The sequence below is a fragment of the Megascapheus bottae genome, chromosome 31 (assembly GCF_031878675.1).
Source record: "Megascapheus bottae isolate mThoBot1 chromosome 31, mThoBot2.hap1, whole genome shotgun sequence".
NCBI classification, from domain to species: Eukaryota; Metazoa; Chordata; class Mammalia; order Rodentia; family Geomyidae; genus Megascapheus; species Megascapheus bottae.
Window position 1 is genome coordinate 1441599 of NC_143539.1, and position 22120 is coordinate 1463718.

Below are 22120 nucleotides of genomic sequence, written 5' to 3' on the forward strand. Positions count from 1 at the left end.
GGTTATTAAAGTCACTGGTACCTGGTCCACGCTGACCCGTGGTGCTCCTGTCCACTGGGGTCCTCCCCTTCTGTCACCCTGGCCCACGTTGATTCCTAATTGCTGTCCTGACCTAGGCACGTGTCCTCCGCGAGTTCCCTGGCTTCTGATGGACCTGAGCTCTCCCTGCCCCCATGCCATCCAGCACCAGCTCCCCAGGAGCCCACCCTCCTCCCTCCTCACGCTCTTGACCCCTGTCCAAACCTAATACGACCTCCACCATGCCAGACCCCGCGTCCCCTGTAGTGTTTAGGAACCTCTCATACCATGTCATACCGTGTTTGTACTCTTCTAGGAAGGAATGACATTATTATTATTATTATTATTATTATTATTATTGGATCACAGTTCAAAGTCAGCCAGGGCAGGAAGTCTGGGATTCTTCTGTCCAGTTATCCATAAAAAAGTTGAGATTCAAGTGGTAGAGAGAGCCTTCAGCTCAAGCCTTGGTAAGAAGACAGAAGCTCTGAATCATATACCCTAGAGGGTGCCATGCCGGGTTTAGGAACCAGGGAGAATGAAAGGCCAGAATTTAAAACTTCCCAATTTCTTTTTTTTTATGATTTTTTTTAAAGAGCTCATGTTTATTGTAATTTCTTCTGCTTATACACCTACTGGAGGTTTTTTTTTTTTTTTTTTTTTTTTTTTGGCAAGAGGGCCCTCTTTTGTGGGTCCATTTTTCAACTTCTCCAAAGAATAATAATTATGCCTTATCCATCTATGATAGCTGAATTAATTATGCAAGCCCTTACCCCTTCCCTTAAGGTTTTTGGAGTTCATCCTTTTAAAATTATTACCCCTTAACATTTCAACAATCGGAATATTTAATTGGAATACCACTGAATGGGCCATTATACGATGCTCTACTCAAGTCTGTTTTGATAATCATCCTCCTAAATCTAGTTTATTATCTCTTTAAAACGTCCCATTATATTTCCTACTATAGTTAAAAAGGACCCCATCCCAAAGGCTTTGACAGTATTCACAGATGAATCTTCTCTCGATATTGCTGCTGTGGTTACTAGGAATACGGTACTTACACGTTACCCCTCATAAGTCCGCTCAATTAGCAGAACTGGAGGCTATCACCGTAGCCTTACAACGCTATCCTTATGTTCCCTTAAATATTTTTTTCCTGATAGCTTATATATTGTTCAACTTTTTCCTTCTCTGGAAACTGCTGGACCTATCTCACCACAAACTCCCGCCTTTTCTGTGTTTTTCCAAATTCAGAAAGTTTTGTGGAAACGTAGTGATCCTGTTTTTATTGGGCATTGAGCTCACCCAGGATTGCCAGGTCCATTAAATAAGGGAAATCAATTAGCTGATTTGGCTATGAGAAATATTTTCATCTTTTCAGTAATGGAACAGGCTACTTGTTTTCACTCTCACTCCCATGTTAATAGTATGACTCTTAAACAGCGCTTTAATATTACAAAGGAGCAAGCCCGAATGATTGTTAGACAATGTCAAAAGTTTGCTCCCTCCCTTCCAGTGCCTCATCTGGGTGTAAATAAAATTCACAGTTTCTAAGGAGCTGAGGATATGCTCGAGGACTCCTCTGTGACCTGATGTGCAGCTGGATGGGCCTTAGAAGACAAGGGCATAAAGGAACCCAGCCCAACACTCCACCTCAACAGTTTTCCCATCTGCTTTTTTGTTTTGTTTTCACCTGCTGGTCCTGGGGCTTGAACTTAGGGTCTGAACACTCCTTGTGCTTTCCTTTAGGCCAGCACCCTACCACTTGAGCCACAGCACTACTTTTGGCTTTTTCTGTGTATGTGGTACTGAAGACTCGAATGCAGAGCTTCACACAGGCTAGATGATGCTCTACCAGTAGGCCACATTCTCAGCCCCCTGGGGGTTTATTTTTATGATTTCTTACTGAGCTTAAAAATATCTGAAGGAGTTGAATTTATTAATATGCTTCTTATCATTTAAAAGTTCTAAATATTTCATACTTTAGGGGAAACTTTTTCAACCAGGAAATCACAGTATAAATCATCCTAGCTTGGAATTTGTGGTGCTCTTGCCTCGCTATCCTGAGTTTTGAAAGTACAGGTGTGTGCCACCATGTCTGGTCAACAAGTGCTTAGTAATTCACTCCACTCTAAGCAGACTGCACTCCCAGTGTCGCCTTCCATCCACTGGAAGCACAGACTCAACAACACCTGACACGCCTCAGTGCTCTGCCATGTGTATACTTAAAGACAGCCTGGACTTTGGTAACTCCTGGATAGTTTGCATATTCAAGAAATGTCTCTCCACCTCTGTCTCTGGCTCTCATCCCTTCTTTCTCAGCGTCCTTGGTTCTGCAGCACCATCTTGTCCCTTTTCTATTCCTGTCTTGCCCTCCTGTCCCCCCCACCATGCACTGTCACGGTCCCCCTAATTCTCCCCGTCTCCGACCACACGGCCTGAGGTAACTGCTAGAGCTCACAGCAATTTCGTGACTTTGTTTCATTAAAAATAATATTACCCTTGCAATGATGATAAGGAGGAATTAGAAAAGCACCTCTAATTTGTGGTAATGACTTGAGGCTCTTGACTTGATGACAGATCCCAGGAAGAATGGATAAACAATTATAAGATTTGGAGTAGGAAACCAGCCAGTTGTACTGTGATCATTTTCAATCATGGAGTATTCTGATCACTTTTAGATCATTCCTTTGGATTATTCTTCACCTTTCCTCTTCTCCTCTCTCTCCCTCTCCCTCCCTACATATATATATATATGTGAGTATATATATGTGTATGTATGTATTATATAGAATATAAGTATATATTGTGTATAATATCTAAAAAAATTCCAGTTGCCATTGCATTGTGACTGACTCCTAGTTGGGTCACCTGTGTGCACACAGAGTGTGTCCAGGTACAGGGAGAACAGTCTGGTACCTGCTGGCTCTGCAAGGAAATAGCTCAGAAATAGGATCACAGATGCAGCACTGGCTCTGTTTCTAGCCTCATGCAAGAGACAGAACTGGGGGAACAGAAATGTACAGGACTCAGATGCCTGGCCCAGCCTTCCTGCACCTCTATCAGGGCGAACTGCACTGGAGCCTGTATAGAATGAAAATCAGGAAAATGCAGAGCCACTTTCTCATCTCAGCCTGCGAGGACCACACATCTCCATCAAGCACAGCTGAGAGCCTTCCTCCTCACACCAGGGCAGCAGAGGAAAGAAAAGGAGTGAGGAGGGGAGCTGGCTTCTGTATTGATGGTGAACGTACATTACCCAGGAAGACCTCTGCCTGATACTTAACTAGTGGCAAGGAGAAAAATTATATATATATATATATATATATATATATATATATATATGGTGATGGCATATGGCCCAGAGTCAATAACAATGAATAAATTCAGTCAATATTGTCATTGCACTGACATGAGAGATCAAACAAGTGACACAATCCCTATCACCTGAATCCACTCACTAATGACCATTTATTTTAGCCAGGATAGAAGCCACACCCACTCTCTGTTCTGCTCATATCAGTAAGTCTTGATATTTACTCTTAACCCCTGAAAAATAAAGCCTTTTCTACTCCCAATTCAATTTCTGAGCTGACTTAAGGCAGAGTTGTCACTGTTTCAAATTCAAAGGCCTTTTTTTCTCCTGATTCCTTCCTTCTTTCTTTAGTGAATGCCAGTGCTGTGGCTTGAAATCAGGCCTGGGCACTGTCCTTTGGTTTTTCCCCTCAAGGCTAGCGCTCCACCACTTGAGCCACAACTGTACTGTTTGGCAATTCACTGCAGATAACAGTCTAAATGCCTGGGCACCAGTGGCTCATGCCTGTAATCCTAGCTACCCAGGAAGCTGAGATCTTAGGATCATGGTTCAACGCCAACTGGGGAAGAAAAAGTCCCCAGGAGAATCTAATCTTTAATGAACTAGTCAGAAACCAACATTGAAGCAGTGGCTCAAGTGAGAGGGCACCAAACTTGATCAGAAAGAGTTCAGAAAGAGTGCCCAGGCCCTAGTTTAAAGCCAAAACTAGTGAAAAAAAAGGAGGGGTCACATAGATTTTCCTGCCTGGCCTGGTTTTTAACCATGATGCTCAGTTCTCAGCCTCCTGAAGAGAAGGATGGCAGGTGTGGCATTGGTGACCCGGTCTGGAAGGGTGTTATCCTTCTTTTGTTGTTGTAATTAATAGAAGGGTTACAGATGTATTTGCTAGATAGAAAGAGCACTACTTCACACACATTGACACCCCTTCTCATGTTTTGACCCCCATTTCCCTCTGCCCACCCCGTCCCCTCATCTTGTTTCTCCCCCTTCCCTGTCCTATTTCAAATAACCAAATAATGGCGTTGTTCTTAATCGTCCTCCAGGATGGAAGCACACCACACATTTCCTTCTCCACTGAGCTCAGAGGACCTAGTTCCCAAACAGCACCACTGCCCCATGTTCAGAGGGCAGTGCTTACTGAAAGCCTTCAAAGGTGTGTGAGTGAGCCAGGCCTGGTGACATTCTGTCCAGAGAGATGTGCGGGGAGGAGGACAGAATGGAGAGAGCACTCTCCCCAGCTGGAAGAAGAATCTGGAATGTTTCTCCTTGATGAGCAAAGAAGAAAAATGCGAAGAAAATTCAGTTGGACACACGCTTCATGGAAGGAGGCAAAAGTAGAGAAGTCACCGTTTTCCAGGCTTTTCTTGTATCTTAGTTTTCTCTAAAACTAAGGCTTGAAGTCAGTGTCTGAAGCTGTCACTGCTTAGCTGGACCTCTACCACTTGAGCCACGACTCAAACCCCATTCTGGTCAAACCATGTGACATTCCAGGAGGAAGTAGGGGACTCATGCTGACCTGAGCTGGAGGTTCCTTGGAAGCAGCCATCACCTCCTCTTCTTCCTCCTCCCTCCCTGCGTTTCCTCCCTGAGTCAGATGACCTAAATCAAGTACTCCTTGCTCTGGAGGGTCTGCCTTTAACACTGGCTAATCCTCCTCACCTGCCTTCCTCACCACAGGTGAAGGCACCTGGGGCTCTGGGGTTCAGATCCTCCCGTCCTGCGCTGTGACCATGTGCATTCCCAAGGTGGGTGCTGGGAGCTGGAGACTGAAACGTGACTTTCTCCATTCCTCATTCCTGGCTGGTGCCCCTGCCTGCAGAGGTAAAAACATTACAGCCATGGGACAATGAGTCCCAGAAAGGGAGAGGGGGGACGAGATCTGCAGAGGACAGCTGATCCCAGGGTTATCACTACTCACGTGGATCTGGCCTGGGTTTCCCTTTTCCTAGACCAGGAATTACAGCAGGAGTGATGATGATGATGAGGAGGAGGAGGAGGAGGAGGAGAAGGGGGAGAAGGAGGAGTAGGAAATGGAGGAGTAAGAAGAGGAGGAGAAAAAAAATAAAATACAGTTGCAATATCAAAAAAAAAAGAAGAGGAGGAGGAGGAGGAGGAGAAGGACTATTTCAGGTGTGATGTGAATTACGCAAGATGCAGTGTGATGGTGGAAATACTTGACATGGGAATGGCGACTCCTGTGGGACGTGGTCTGCTCCTCAAGTCAGGCAGTCAGGACCAGCGCCCTGAAGCTCCTCCAGGCATGGGGATGGGGTGGTTAATGGCCTTTCCCTCCACCTGAGAGAGTCAGTGAGGATGATTTCTATGCAAATGCTGGGAAAGGGGAATCTTCCTTCAGAAGCAAACCTACACACAGCAGCCTCCCTCAGAGGCGGGGAAAGGTGAGAATGGCGGCTCCATGTCAGGGCACTGGGTGCTCTTCACCTTGACATCGCCCCTCAGAACAATGCGCTGTCTGTCTCCCTGCACCAGAATCAGCTTCAAATGCTTCAAAGATCTACAGGTAGTCCTGAGGCTTAAACAAGGATCTGGACCCTTTTTGCTGAAGGCTAGTCACCTATGACTTGAACCATAGCCCCAGTTCCAGCTTTATTGGATATGAAGCAATGGTGGCACCACCCTGAAGGACCCTGACTGTCCTGCCGCCAAGACTGCTGACCACTCTTGTAAGAAGAATCCATCTTGGTTTGGAGATGACAGAGAGAAGTTTCTAAGGTGGACATTTAACTAGATCTGGAATGAGGACTTTTGTGTAGGTCAAGATTTCAGCAATTTCTTAGCAGGCACCTTATTCTTGAGTTCACAGACACAAACAATAGCTCACACATACAAACACACACACACACACACACAAAGACACACAGATTCATGCAGACACACGTGCACAAACACAGGCACAAACGTGTGTATACATATGTGCACACACAAACATGCAAACAAACACACATAACCAACATGCAAGACACACACTCATGTATACACTCATACACATGCACACACACACACACGTGCACACACACACAGACACACATACGAGAAACACCTTTTCGTGGAGGTAGAGGATATACGATTGTAGCCTCGAGATTTCTACTGCTGTATTCAGTATGTAACCAGTTCTAGTCAACAAAACAGACTGTAAAAACAAGGATAGAAGAATATCAGAAAAGGAGAGAAGGAAGGAAAGGAAGAGAGAGCCAAGGGGGAAGAAGGAGGGAAAATAAAAAGGGAAGGTAGAAGGGAAGGAAGAAAGAAAAAGGTCACATCCTGTCCTCTGTGGGCCAAAACACACCAGCAGCTCTTTCACAGTCCACACCACTCCCCACACAGGAGCCCTTGGCATGTGCCCTTTGCCAAGGAAAATGAGTTGGTCATTCAACTGGACCCCGGCCATAGCGTCCACCAGCAGTGGAAACGACTTAACAGAGTCTTTTGCTTTCCCTGCCCCCAGCAAAGAAAACCACCCTGGGAAAGAGCAGGGAGCTGGGGCTTCTCCACACCCCACACCTGCTAACAACCAGGATTGCCCTCTCATCACAATTCCCACCTCTGGGGAAGGAGCCTGGCCTAATGGTGGAGAGCTTGCCTGGCACCAGGAGGACCCCATGCCACCACTGCTTCAAGGTGATGACAAGCAGCCTCTGGAGGACCAGATGTCAATCTTCCCTCAGGAGGTGGAGCTTCTTCCTCATCAGGGCTGGGGTCTGAGCCCATGCTTGGCACTGAACTCCAACCCTTCGGAGTTTGCAAGTTGTCCATGTCCAGGGGGCCTGGGACTGGCACATGAGGGGCTCTGCTGCCCGGCAGGCTCCTCAATGCAACCAGGGGCAGCACTAGGGCTTTCCTGGTGCAGGGAAAGCTCCAGAGACAGGGCAGCTCTGCTGGGCCTCACCTGGCTCCCAAAGCCCAGGTCTACTGAATCTGGGCTCCAGCTATGTCTCTCTGCAGTGGTGGCAGGGTGCTTGCTCCATGAAGCTCTCATTCTGATGGGGAGAAGTGCTGCCTCCCTCCCTCCCTCCTCTTCCAGCCCACAACACTGAGAATAGAGGTCTGCGCTATTGGCACCCAGCTTGTGGAGAGGGGACAGACTAGCGCTGAGACCTGCATTCCTCTTTGTTCCCTAGCATGGTGGGTTTGAAATAAAAAAGGAAGACTTCAGTGCCAGGTTCCTCACTCATTTATTGACATCAGAATTGAAACATTAAAAGCCATCCCCTAATATTGGGAAGTACATCATAAAGTTAAATACAACTAATTAACCATACATAGAGCCCTAGATGTCCCCTCATTCCACACAGATGAAACACACTCAAGAACCTGGCCAACACTTCTCACCAAATTCCTATCAATTACACCAAATTCAACTTTCTCTTTAAACCTCCATACCCCTACCCCTTACAACTTAGTACCTATTTTTTCTGTTAGGAATTGCAGGTTTAAGAGAGGCAATTACATTTTTGAAAGAGGGGTTTTTCACTTTTCACTGAGGACTGACTGGTAAGGTTTATTAATTATCCCACTGCAGATATCACTGAACACTGAATCTCTTCCTACTGTGACTATGCATCCATACTTCAGTGGCCACACTACATTTTTCCCTCAGAGAAACATTACTTTCTGGCTTCATTTCTCCATGTCAGGGCCTGGGCACTGTCCCTGAGCATCTTAGCTCAAGCCTGGAGTTCTACCCCTGGAGCCCTAGCTCCACTTCAGCAGCATTTTTGGAGATTAAGTGGGGATAGAGTCTCATGGGTTTTCCTGCCCTGGCTGTCTTCACACCACGATCCTCACATCTCAGCTTCCTGAGCAGCCAGGATTGCAGGGGTGAGAAAACAGAGCATGGCAAGTCCTGTGGATGGAGGGTTGGTTCTGATCTAAAGACTCAGGCTGCCCAGGCAAGATTTCTACCACTGGAGCCATGCCACCCACAAATCTGAGCTCCCCCCATCTCATTTTTACTGGACTTTCAACTCAGGGTGCTCTCTGCCAGGAGAGGTGGCCTCACACTTGAGCTAAGTGTATGGACTCTCGAGATGGTGAGGACTGGTGAAGTCAACCAGTGATGTCATCTTTCTCCTTCCTTCCTCGGTCCTCTCCTTCCTAGTTGCTGTGATGGGTTCTAAACCCGGGATTCAGTGGGAGAAATTTTTGAATTGTCAGTATTTGTAGAGGTTTGATTTTCTTCTGGTGTGGATTCTCCATGTTTCTTCGGTGTGAGTTGTGCTGAGTGGTCATCTCCTCTGCCCTGAAACTGCAGGGTTCCTGTGAGCTGTGGATTTTCTCCTGTTTCCTAAGGTTTGTGCACCTGGTAATGTATTTGGTTCACATTTGGCATTGGTAGATTCTCTACCCAGTGTGGATTCTCTGGTGATTTCTAAGGCTGTTGCTGTGTCTGAAGGATTTGTGACACTGCTGACATGTGCAGGGCTTTTCTCCCGAGTGTATCCTCCTGTGTTGTTTCAGGTTGGAGAGTGTCCTGAAGCTCTTGCCACAGTGGTTGCACTCGTGAGGTTTTACTCCTGTGTGGATTCGCTGATGGGTGATCAGAGTCGAACGCACAGTGAAGGATTTGTCACACACATTGCATCTGTGGGGTTTCTCTCCTGAGTGGATTCGCTGGTGGATGATCAGATTCCAGCGTTTAGTGAAGGATTTGTCACACACATTGCATCTGTGGGGTTTCTCTCCTGAGTGGATTCGCTGGTGGGTGATCAGATTCCAGCGATGAGTGAAGGATTTTTCACAAATATTGCATTTGTGGGGTTTCTCTCCTGAGTGGACTCTCTGGTGGTTGATCAGATTCCAGTGATGAGTGAAGGATTTGTCACATATATTGCATCTGTGGGGTTTCTCTCCTGAGTGGATTTGTTGGTGCTTGATCAGAGTTGAACGCAGAGTGAAGGATTTGTCACACACATTGCATCTGTGGGGTTTCTCTCCTGAGTGGATTCGTTGGTGCTTGATCAGAGTTGAACGCAGAGTGAAGGATTTGTCACACACATTGCATCTGTGGGGTTTCTCTCCCAAGTGGAGAAGCTGATGGTTTCTAAGATGTGACTGATGTTGAAAGGCTTTGTCACACATATCACATGGGTAGGGTCTCTCTCCCGTGTGTGTCCTCTTATGAATCTTAAGCCTGGAGACCCTTTTAAATGATTTCTGGCAGGGTATGCACTGGTGGAGCTTCTCTCCTGTGTGGATTGTCTTGTGTGTGTCAAGAGATGAACTATGGCTGAAGGATTTGTTGCAAGTCTGGCTCTGGTAGGTTTTCTCTTCTGTGTGAATTTGCAAATGAGTTCTCAAATGGGAAGAGCACTTAAAACACAGGCCACACTGCTGGCATTTGAAAGGTTGCTCATCCGTGTGGATTTCTCGATGCTTCTGGAACCCAGAGTAGCAAGGAAATATTTTCCAGCAGTCTCCACATTCATAGAATGGCTTCTCACAATTGATTCCCTGATACCTTGAGAGGGAAGAGAACTTGCTGAAGGTTCTCCCACATGCTTTACATGGGAACTGTGCCTCTGTAAACAACCCATCTGAAACACAAGAGAAAGAAATCCTTACCCTTCATGGTTGTCATCTGTGATTCTCAGGAGGCTCAGAACGGAGAATGGCAATTAAAAGCAAGCTATGGATAAGTCTGTGAGATGCTCATTTTATTTTTTATAGTTATTTATTTATTTATTTGTTTGTTTGTTTGTTTGTTTGTTTATTTTGGTGCTGAGTTTGCACTTTTGGACTGAGCTCAGTCACTGAGCTCTTCAGCTTATAGCTAATGCTCTACCCTTTGATCCATAGCATGACTTCCTGATTTTCTGGAGGTTTAGTGCCCATTAGAGTTTCATGGACTTTCCTTGTGTGGCTTGAATTCAAGTTTTACCCTAGATCTCAGCCTCTTTAATATCTAGGATTAAATGTGTGATCCACTGATGTGGGGCTGTGCTTTATTTTATCTCCTGTTCACTTTATATCCTGTAACTCATCAGAGAACCTGATGTGGAGATGTGGCTCACATTGAAGAACCTGAGGTCAAGGACATCATTCAGGACCTGAGTTGAAAATCCAGAACTGGCCAAATAATAAGCTAATCACCACAAGCATTTTCAGTTTAGTCAAACTCTGCACTCACATTATGGGCCTTCATGTCCTTTGGACTTGTGTTCTGGGGTGCTCTTCTGTTCTTTTCCACTTACCTGTTCTTTCTCCCAAGGGTTCCTTTCTCCTCCCTCTCCAGGGCTCTTTGCCTTGTTGCAGACATTTGATCAGGTCTGGTGTGGAGACAGCAAGACCTGTGCATTGCATAAAGAGGAAGGCATTTATGTTGGAGAGCAGGAGAGAAAACGGACACCGTGGACCCCCAAGGAACATTTCCAGTTGGGACATTTGTGACATCAGGACACACCCACAATTTCTAACCCTGATCTCAGCATCCAGCTGCCACTGAGCCAAATGTGCAGGGTGAATGGCAATGCTGAAATGGGGACACAGTGTCCTCTGTCATTGAATGGCTGACATTTCCAATCAGCTACAATGAGCCTGCAGGTTGGGTGCCAGTGGCACCTGCTTGTCGCCTTCCCTACTCAGGAGATTGAGAATTGTACAATCACAATTCAAAACCAGCCATGAATGAGGGTTCCTAAGTGTGCATCTCAGGGAACCAGGAAAAAGCTAGAATTCGTGGGTGGTGGGGAATCATCTCTACGTTACAGGCACTTGTAATTCAGAGTGCAAGGTCTTCATTAATGACATATTACCTATACTGTGATTTGCACACTCACACAAACACCATAATAAAATGAAGCACACATAGTAATTTCAAAAGTTGAAAGTAGAACATGGACCGTTTTGAATATTAAATTGTGGTTTTCCTTTTGTTTGTCTTGTTTGGATATTTTCCTTGGACATATTTCATGAAAACCAGTGCTGTACCACTTTGAGCCAAGCTCTACTACCCAGTTTCTACTGGTTACTTGGAACTCTAGAGCCTCTGAAACTTACCTGCCTGGGTTGCCTTTAAACCAGTATATTCAGCTATTCACTTTCTGAGTACTGAGGATTAGAGGAATGGGCCACCAGTTCCTGAAATACTATTTGTTTTTCTATCCCAACCCATTGCAAGCAGTAGAAAAGAGGATATCTGAGACACACTTGCAAAATAGTAGCATTGTGTTCTTTTCCTTTTTCCTTTGGAAGTCCTTTTTTTGAAGCCAGGGCCTGGAACTCTCCCTGTGGTCTTGTGCTCAAATCTCCATGGTATCACCTGATCCACAGCTCCACTATCACTGTTGGTTGAATACAGGTAGACTCTCTCCAAGTTTCCTGCCTAGAGGAGCTATAAACCCTGACCCTCAGATGGCAGCCTCCTTTGAAAGGACGATGATAGGCATGAGCTGCCAGCACCCAGGAAGACTGTCACTGTTACACAAAATTCTGCAATGAAATGGCGACGATGAGCTGGATTTGGGGACACAAGGTCCTCACCCACGGAGACGAGGTTCTGGTGGTTGTCCAGCATGACTTCCCTGTACAGAGCCCGCTGAGCCGGGGTCAGGCACTGCCACTCGGCCTCAGAGAAATCCACAGCCACGTCCTCAAATGTCACCTGTGCAAAGGAGGAAAAGACAAAAGTGAACAGTGGGGCTCCTGCCTGTGGGCAGTTCTGAATACATGGCAAAGGATATTGAGGGAATGAAGGTTATAGTGTCTATATGGATGATGGAAGTGAGTGAATTTAAACACATAGGTTTCAATGAGTGGAATTCCCAGCTCTGTATACTAGACATGTGACAATATGTTGTCACATTGTCACTGTCCCTGCACATAATATAATAAGAAGCTGTGTATTGGTGGCTCATGCCTGTAATCCTTCTACTCAGAGTTTGAGATCTTAGGTTCTTGGTTCAAAGCCAGTCCAAGCAGAAAATTCTGAGAGACTCTTAAATTAGCCACCAGAAAACTGGCAGTGGTGCTGTGGCTCTAATGATAGGGCAGTAGCCCTGACCTGGAGAGCTCCGGGACAGACCCCAGACCCAGAGTTCAAGCTCCACAATCAAAAAAATAAATGAGCACAAGAAGCACCAGATTGAAGAATAAGATGAAATTTCACATAGGAGATGAAATTAAGATATTACCTTAAGAATGTCAGTTGTGTGTATTTCTTTTTTTTTCATTTGTGGGGCTTATCCTCTGGGCCTGGGTGTTGTCCCTAAGCTCTGCAGGTTGATGCTTCTGCCCTACCCATTGAGATCCAGCACCAATATAAATTGCCAGCTCAAGAACAGAAGGACCTGAGACTTATCTCCAACTAACCCCCAGAAACATGGGAAGTGGTGTTTCGCTGAAGGTTAGGGAGGCAGCATTGAGCTGAAGAGCTCAGGGAGAGTGCCCAGCTCCAGGATTCAGGCCCCATTACTCCACACCACACACAAAAAAAGCCAGAAGTGGTGACGGGGCCCAAGTCATAGAGCACTAGACTTTCGAATATCCAAGGACAGTTACCAGGACCTGTGTTCAAGCGCCATTACTGTCAAATAGAGAAAAAGAGAGGCAGAGGCAGAATCAAAGGGAGGGAGGGAGAGAGAGACAGAGAGACAGAGAGACAGAGACAGAGGGAGAGAGAGAGAAAGAAGGCAGAAATTTGAGCCTCTATCAAAATACTTAAATATTTTTTGTAGTTGGAGATCAGAATGCATTCAAACTACAGACAAATTCTTGAGAAAAGAAATATTCTAGGATATAGAACCTGAAAAACCCATTATTGAATGGTGAGTGAATGAAGAAATAGGAAAGCTTCAGCAGAATGACATTTATGATCTTAATTACTCATGGTTTAAAGCCAGCCTGGCCAAGAACATCAAGGACAAAGGGTGGAGCATAATAACATTATAATAAATCAATTTAATAATACCTAAATTATATTAAAATATAGAGACAAGAATGGAAAAGTTAAAACACGTTCATTATTCCTGTTTCTCAGTGTTTATTTTATGGACCATGTTTTAAAATAGCATTTTAAATATGTAGAAAGTTAGTAGCTCCATAAATTTATTCTGCAAACAGGAAAATGTAACCAAGTATAGAATGAAAATAAAAGCTGTAGAACCCAGAGCCACTTGGGATCTGCAGCTGTCAGGACAACACATATCCATCAAGCACAGCTGAGAGCCTTCCTCCCCACACCAGGGCAGCAGAGGAAAGAAAGGAGTGAGGAGGGGAGCTGGGCTTCTGTATTGATGGTGAATGCACATCTCCCAGGAAGACCTCTGCCTGCTACTCATTAGTGACAAGAGAAATATCCACATTTATATATAAGGTGATGGCACTGGACCCCAGTTATGAACTGAGGGAATTAATTTGTTATCCAGCAACCTGGTCAGTGCTCTGGAAGGTGAGGACAAAGAAAGAAAATGATGGCTGTCACCTGAATACACTGGTTAATAAACACTGATTTTAGACACAATTCAAGCCTCACCTCTACACATTCTGCCAATTGTAATAGATCTCAATGTATAGGCTTAACAACTGAGGAACCAGATGTCTCCTAATTCTACTTCAGTTTCAGAGCTGTTTCAAGCTATAGTTACACTTCAAAAGCAATGGTCTTTTCGGTTCTCACTTAATGCCAATTGCAGGGATTAAATTCAGGTCCTGGGCTTCCTACTTGATGTCTTTTGCTAAAGGCCATTTCTCTACTCTTTGACCACCACTTCTTCCAGTTTTGTGGGTAATTGGTCATAAACTTGCCAGGCATTTTGGGTGAGTCCTGTCATCCTAGCTATTCAGGAGGCTGAGATCTGTCATCCTGGTTCAAAGCTTCTGGGGCTGAAAAATAATCCATGTGAGCCTCTGATTTTCAATCATTGTAGAAGCACTATTGGAGCTATAGCTGGAAATGGTAGAGCACTAAACTTGAGCAAAAAAAAAAAAAACTCGGACAACAATCAGGCCCTGAGTTAAAGACCATAATCAACAACACCTAAAAAAATTCTCAGATTTTCCTGCCAAGCTTGGCTTTGAACCATGATCCTCAGATATCAAGCTCCTGAGGAGAAGGATGGCGTTCAGAGACATGGTGAACAGTTCTCCAGTATGTTATTCTTAATCCTCATCCAGGATGAAACTACACCACACAATTCCTTCTTCATCCATGTGAGAGGTCCTACCTCCCCTCCAAAGAGCACATGACAACACCTGTCTCATGTTCAGAGCTCAGTGTTTGGTGAAACCCGTTGCACTGGTGTGAATGAGTAATTCCTGGTGAGATTCTGTCTGGACAGAAGTGAGGGGAAGAGGACAGAATGGAGAGTGTGCTGTTTCTGTCAGACAAAAAAATCTCCAAAAATGCCCTTCACGATGTAATAAGAAAAGCAGACAGGAAAGTGAATGGGACACTCATCAGGAAAGGAGCCAGAGGTAAAAAGGGAATGTCTTCCAGTTTTGTTTTATTTTGCTTTTGTCTTTTTTTTGTCTCAGAGCAGAACTCAAACTCCACATCACCCCTTCCCAGAACAATTCACCTGAGCCAGGACTCCACCCCATCCAGAAATAACCCTGTGACATTCCAGAAAGTGGGGGTCTCATGCTAACCTGGGCTGGAGTTTCCTGGGAAGCAGCCATCACCTCCTCCTCTTCTTCCTCCCTATCTGTGTTTCTTTCCTCAGTCAGATGACCAGAATTGACCCTCCTTGCTCTGGAGGGTCTGCCTTTAAGACACTGGCCAATCCTCCTCACCTGCCTTCCTCACCACAGGTGAAGGCGCCTGGGGCTCTGGGGTGCAGATCCTCCCATCCTGCCCTGTCACCATGTGCATTCCCAAGGGAGGAGCTGGGAGCTGGAGACTGAAACATGACTTCCCCCATTCCTGATTCCTGGCTGCTGTCCCTGCCTGCAGAGGTAAAAAGGTTACAGCCATGGGAAAATGAGTCTGGAGAGCAATACCGGGGATGATAGTAGAGCACAGCTGACCCCGGGTTATCACCACTCAGGGGGATCCAGCCTGAGTCACTACTTTGCTGGTCCAAGGAATTAGAGGTGGACTGATGATAATGATGATGATGAAGAGGAGGAAGAGGATGTGGGTGAGGGGAGAAAGAAGAAATGTTTCAGGTGTAATGTGAATTACCAAAGATGCAGTGTTTTGGTGGGGACACATGATATGGGAGTGGCGGCTCCTGAGGGAGGTGAGGTCTGGTAACCCAAGTCAGGCAGTCAGGACCAGGGCCCTGAAGCTCCTCAAGACATGGGGATGGGGTGGTTGATGGCCTTTCTTTCCACCTGAGAGAGTCAGTGAGGATGATTTCTATGCAAATGCTGGGAAAGGGGAATCTTCCTTCAGAAGCAAACCTACACACAGCAGCCTCCCTCAGAGGCGGGAATGGTGAGAATGGCGGCTCCATGTCAGCTTGTACTGGGTGCTCTTCACCTTGACATCGCCCCTCAGAACAATGCGCTGTCTGTCTCCCTGCACCACAATCAGCTCCAAATGCATCAAACATCTGCAGGTACAAGTAGATGCCTGGAATGGTTTTTTAGTTCTCGGCCTTGAACTCTGGGCCTGGACCGGCATTGCTGAAGGCTAGAGCTCTGTTATTTGAGCCACAGCCCCACATCCAGCTTTTATTATGTCCATAGTGGTGAGGAATTGAAAATAGGGCTTTGTGAATGGGGTGAGCAGTGTGCCGTTATGCCATGTTCCTAGCATTATCTTGGAAAATTTATAAGAAACGTTGAAGACACACTTGGGCTCCTGAGCAAAGGGTCAGCGCATTCTTATATAAGCCGAGAAACACAACAAATCAAAGTAAGCTTGGAGAAATGGGACTGTATTAAACTGCAGGCTTCGGCATAGCAGAGAACATAGCCAGCAAGATAGGAAGCCCACAGAGTGGGAAAAGGGCTTCTCTGATCATGCAACAGACATAGATTTTATATCTGAAATATACACAGAGAAAAATAATTAAAACTTCCATAACAAACCAGAAAGAAACAAACATCCCATTAAAAGATGGGCTAAAAGGACCAGGAGTGTTGCCTAGTGGTGCAGTGCTTGCCTAGCATGCAAGAAGACCGGTTTTCGATTCCTTAGAATCACATACATAGAAAAAAAACAGGAAGTGGTAGAGAAGACAAAGTGGTAGAGCTCTAGCCTTGAGAAAGTCCAAGGACAGTGCTCAGACCCTGAGATCAATCCCAGGACCAGAAAAAAAAAGTCCAAAGAAAAACAATGTGGGCTAAAGAGGAAAAGAGACACTTTTCTCATGAGGAAATAAAAATGGCAAATAGGCACATCTCTGGCCATAAAATCGCTGCAAATTAAAGGACTTCCCAGTTACAATGGCCTTTATCAAGAAATCTAATAAGCACAGATGCACATGGGGATGTTGCCAGAGGAGAATGCTACTGCAATGTTGGTGGAAGTGTAATCTTTTCCAAACACTGGGGAAAGCAGTGATCCCTCAAATGTTACACCTAGAGTTCCCCTATGACCCAGCATCCCACTTCTGGGCATTTACCTAAATGTCCCAAACAAGATCGTAGAAAACCTTCCAGCACAACTCTGTTCATCACAGTATTATTCACCAGAGCTAAGCTATGGAACGAACCCAGATGTCCCTTAGTAGCTGAATGGATCATGAAGATGTGATCCATTCACACCATGGAATTCTATAGTGCCATCAAAAAGAATGGCATTGCCTCACTTGAAAGGAAACGGAAGGACTGGGAAAAATACATGTGAATTCAAGTAAGCCAGACCAATGAAACATTGCCTGAATGGTTTCCCTAATGGGTAACAATTAGTATAGATTTAGGAATTTCCTAGCAGATGAACATAATAGCTTAAACGCTATCTACATATGTCCATATAGGATGAAGCTCAGCAAAACAAACGCCAGGAGAAAGAAGAGTATTATCTTTTTGCTGTACTGTGTGAACCTATTTCTTCTTCTTTCCCCCTTAAGGTTTGCGACATGGTGGTACTGTATCTGACTTTGGACCGTGGTATATCCTATATATGTTGTGTATTTGAAAATACGAAAGAGGGAGGTCAAAACAAGATGATTTGCATGGGTGGGGGGTGGGGAAGTGAGAGAAAAACATAGCAAGGGGTGCAATGTTCAAGATGAAGCCTACCCACCACCTGATGAATGTAACAGCAACCCTTCCGGACATCACCACAATAATAAACTAAAATTAAAAGAAAAGAAGAGGAATGCACTGCATTGTCCTGCAAGGGCCAGGAAGAACAGAGCGAGTCCTGTGCTCCTAGGAGGAGAATGTGCTGAACTTCCTGGGCCTGGGGAGGGAAGAGCAGATGTGGGGTAGTGGTGGCCCAGCCCTGAACCACCCTGTGTCCTGAGGCCAAGACTGCTGACACTCTTCTAAGAAGAATCCATCTTGCTTTGCAGATGAAACAGACAAGATTCTAGGGTAAGACTGAACTAGATCTGGACTGAGGACTTGGGTGTAGCTCAAGATTCCAGCAGTTTCCTAGCGGGCACCCAACATGGGAGCTCACATCTCAGACACAAACACCAAGTCACACCTGCAAACACACTCAGACACAGACACAGATTCAGGTAGGCACATACACTCACACACAGGCATACATGTGTGTACACACATGCACACACACAAACACAGATCCTTACACACTCACACAACCCCACATGCACAGAAACAGATTCATATCAAAACTAGGTGTTTGTGGAGGATGAGGATATCCAATTATAGCCAGGAGTTTTCTACTGCTGTACTCACAATGTATCCATGTTTAGTCAATAAAACAGACTTTAAAAAGCAAGGACGGAAGAAAATCAATAAAGGAGAGAAGGAAGGAAGAGAGAAAGAAGGGAGGGAGGGAGGAAGGAGACAAGGAAGAAGGGAGGGAAGAAAGAGAAGTGTTCAGTCCTGTCCTCTATGGGCCCCACACACACCTGCAGGTATTACAGAGCCCACGCCTCTGCCCACAAAGGAGCCCTTGGCCGGTGGGTGCCCCTGGTCATGGAAAATGAGTTACATCAATCACCTGTACACAGCCATAGCATCCACCAGCACTGGACAGAACCTCCCAGAATCCTCTGTGTCCCCTGCCCTCCCCAACAACCTGGAAAAGAGCAGGGAGCGGGGGCCACTCCACACTCAGCTGCTAACCACACAGGCTGGCCTCACCACACATTCCACCTCTGGGGCAGGAGCCTGGCCTAATGGTGGAGAGCTTGCCTGGCACCAGGAGGACCCCTTGCCACAGCTGCTTCAAGGTGATGACAAGCAGCCTCTGGAGGACCAGATGTCAATCTTCCCTCAGGAGGCGGAGCTTCCTCCTCAGCAGGGCTGGGGTCTGAGCCCTGCTTGACACTGAACTCCAACCCTTCTGAGTTTGCAAGATGTCATGTCCAGTGGTCCTGCCACTGATACATGAGGCCCACAGGGGCTCTGCTGCCTGGCTGGCCCCTCAGTGCAATCCGGGAAAGCACTGCAGCTTTCCTGGTGCAGGGGGAGTCTCCAGAGCCAGGGCAGCTCTGCTGGGCCTCACCTGGCTCCCAGAGCCCAGGTCTGCTGAATGTGGGCTCCAGCTATGTCTCTCTGCAGTGGTGGCAGGATGCTTGCTCCATGATGCTCTCATTCTGATGGGAGAAGTGCTGCCACCCTCCCTCCCTCCTCTTCCAGCAAACAATCCTGACAGTACAGGTTTGGTCCATGGGGACCCAGCTTGTGCAGAGGGGACACACTAGGGCTGGGCCCTGCCTTCCTCTTTGCTCCCTAGCATGGTGGGTTTGAAATAAAAAAGGAAGACTTCAGGTCCTGGTTCCTCACTCATTTATTGACATTTAGGATTCAAACATTAAAAGCCATCCCCTAATATTGGGAAGCACAAAGTTCAATACAACAAATTAACCATCCATACAGCCCTAGATGTTCCCTCATTCAACTCAGATTAAACACACTCAAGAACCTGGCCAAACTTCTCAGGAAATTCCTATCAATCACACCTAATTCAGCTTTCTATTTAAACCTGCACAACCCATGACCTTACAACTTAGTACCTATGTTTTCTCTTAGGAATGCCAGGCTTGAGAGGAATTTACATTCTTTGAAAGAGGGGTTTTTCACTTTTCACTGAGGACTGACTGGTAAGGTTTATTAATTATCCCACTGCAGATATCACTGAACACTGAATCTCTTCCTACTGTGACTATGCATCCATACTTCAGTGGCCACACTACATTTTTCCCTCAGAGAAACATTGCTTTCTGGCTTCATTTCTCCATGTTAGGGCCTGGACACTGTCCCTGAGCATCTTAGCTCAAGCCTGGTGTGCTACCCCTGGAGCCACAGCTCCTCTTCTGCAGCATTTTTGGATATTAAGTGGGGATAAGAGTCTCATGGGCTTTCCTGCCCTGGCTGTCTTCACACCATGATCCTCACATCTCAGCTTCCTGAGCAGCTAGGATTGCAGGGGTGAGAAAACAGAGCATGGCAAGTCCTGTGGATGGAGGGTTGGTTCTGATCTAAAGACTCAGGCTGCCCAGGCAAGATTTCTACCACTGGAGCCATGCCACCCACAAATCTGACCTTCCCCACTCTCGTTCTTACTGGAATTTCAACTCAGGGTTCTGTCTGCAAGGAGAGGTGGCCTCACACTTGAGCTAAGTGCATGGAGTCTCGAGATGGTGAGGACTGGTGAAGTCAACCAGTGATGTCATCTTTCTCCTTCCTTCCTCGGTCCTCTCCTTCCTAGATGCTGTGATGGGTTCTAAACCCGGGATTCAGTGGGAGAAATTTTTGAATTGTCAGTATTTGTAGAGGTTTGATTTTCTTCTGGTGTGGATTCTCCATGTTTCTTCGGTGTGAGTTGTGCTGAGTGGTCATCTCCTCTGCCCTGAAACTGCATGGTTCCTGTGAGCTATGGATTTTCTCTTGTTTCTTATGGTTTGTACACCTGGTAATGTATTTGGTTCACATTTGGCATTGGTAGATTCTCTACCCAGTGTGGATTCTCTGGTGGTTTCTAAGGGTCTTGCTGTGTCTGAAGGATTTGTGACACTGCTGACATATGCAGGGTTTTTCTCCCGAGTGTATCCTCTTGTGTTCTTTCAGGTTGGAGAGTGACCTGAAGCTCTTACCACAGTGGTTGCACTGGTGAGGTTTTACTCCTGTGTGGATTCGCTGATGGGTGATCAGATTGCTGAGATGAGTGAAAGATTTGTTACACACATTGCATCTGTGGGGTTTCTCTCCTGAGTGGATTCGCTGGTGGGTGATCAGACTAGAGCGTTGAGTGAAGGATTTGTCACACACATTGCATCTGTGGGGTTTCTCTTCTGAATGGATTTGCTGGTGCCTGGTCAGATTCCCAGGAAATGTGAAGGATTTTTCACACACTGTGCATTTGTAGGGTTTCTCTCCTGAGTGGATTCGCTGGTGGGTGATCAGACTAGAGCGCTGAGTGAAGGATTTGTCACACACATTGCATCTGTGGGGTTTCTCTCCTGAGTGGATTCGCTGGTGGGTGATCAGACTAGAGCGTTGAGTGAAGGATTTGTCACACACATTGCATCTGTGGGGTTTCTCTTCTGAATGGATTTGCTGGTGCCTGGTCAGATTCCAAGGAAATGTGAAGGATTTTTCACACACTGTGCATTTGTAGGGTTTCTCTCCTGAGTGGATTCGCTGGTGGGTGATCAGACTAGAGCGTTGAGTGAAGGATTTGTCACACACATTGCATCTGTGGGGTTTCTCTCCTGAGTGGATTCGCTGGTGGGTGATCAGACTAGAGCGTTGAGTGAAGGATTTGTCACACACATTGCATCTGTGGGGTTTCTCTTCTGAATGGATTTGCTGGTGCCTGGTCAGATTCCCAGGAAATGTGAAGGATTTTTCACACACTGTGCATTTGTAGGGTTTCTCTCCTGAGTGGATTCGCTGGTGGGTGACTAGATTCCCGCGTTGAGTGAAGGACTTGTCACACACATTGCATCTGTGGGGTTTCTCTCCCGAGTGGAGCAGCTGGTGCTTTCTAAGATGTGACTGTTGTCGAAAGGCTTTGTCACACATATCACATGGGTAGGGTCTCTCTCCCATGTGTGTCCTCTCATGAATCCTAAGGTTGGAGACCCATCTAAAGGATTTCTGGCAGTGTTTGCACTGGTGGAGCTTCTCTCCCGTGTGGATTGTCTGGTGTGTCTCAAGGGATGAACTATGGCTGAAGGATTTGTTGCAAGTCTGGCTCTGGCAGGTTTTCTCTTCTGTGTGAATTTGCAAATGAGTTCTCAATTGAGAATAGCACTTAAGACATAGGCCACACTGCTGGCATTTGAAAGGTCTCTCATTCGTGTGGATTCCTCCATGCTGCTGAAACCCAGAGTAGCAGGAAAAAGTTTCCTCCCATTCTCCACATCCATAGAATGGCTTCTCACAATGGATTCTCTGATGTCCAGACAGGGAAGAGAATTTGCTGAAGGTTCTCCCACATGCTTCACATGGGAACTGTGACTCTGCAAACAACCCATATGAAACACATGAGAAAGAAATCCTTACCCTTCATGGTTGTCATGGATGATAAGTCTGTGAGATTCTTGTTTTATTTTATTTTTTTCTATTCATTTATTTATTTTCGACCTGAGCTATAACTCTACTGCTGAATTCTGTCACTGAGCTCTTCAGCTTATGGTTAATGCTCCACCAATTTGAGCCACAGTACCACATCCTGATGTTCTGGAGGGTTAGTGATCATTAGAGTCTCACAGAAAATGCTTATGGGGCTCCAAT